Here is a 553-nt window from a genome sequence, read left to right on the forward strand (position 1 = left end):
GAAGCCCTAAGAGAAAAAAAACAACAACATAAAAACAAATGTAAAAAGTGAACAATTGCCTCCAATGCTTTATTCGCACAAGTGAAATATAAGGTGGTTGATAGGCACTTTAGAAGGAATAGTAGTATTTTTAAGTCATTGGGTATGCTTTATTAAATATAATGGCATCATAAAAAATAAATATAATGGCATCTTAATTTGCGAGTACTTTGCAGATGATAAAGCCTTATGCTTTATACATTAAAATATTTTAATTTTACAATATATGTTCTTCTTTTTTAAAATTCTAAAAATCATTTACAGTGAACAACTGGGCTAGGAGCTTTTACCCTCCATAATATATAGATGTTTCTAATGTTCTGAAAAACTTGACCCAGTGAGTTATAGATAAGCTCAAAGTGTCACACCTGCTAGGTGGTGAGCTGAATTTCTAACTCAAATGTTCATACTCTGGATTCAATTATCCTTCTACAGTGCATGCCACTCTAAATGGGAGCCCAGTGGCCTATGGATCACTGGTTTCAACTGAGTAGCCAACTTCTCCAGACAGCAA

This window comes from Myotis davidii, unplaced genomic scaffold, assembly GCF_000327345.1.
Source record: "Myotis davidii unplaced genomic scaffold, ASM32734v1 scaffold53, whole genome shotgun sequence".
Taxonomy (NCBI): Eukaryota; Metazoa; Chordata; class Mammalia; order Chiroptera; family Vespertilionidae; genus Myotis; species Myotis davidii.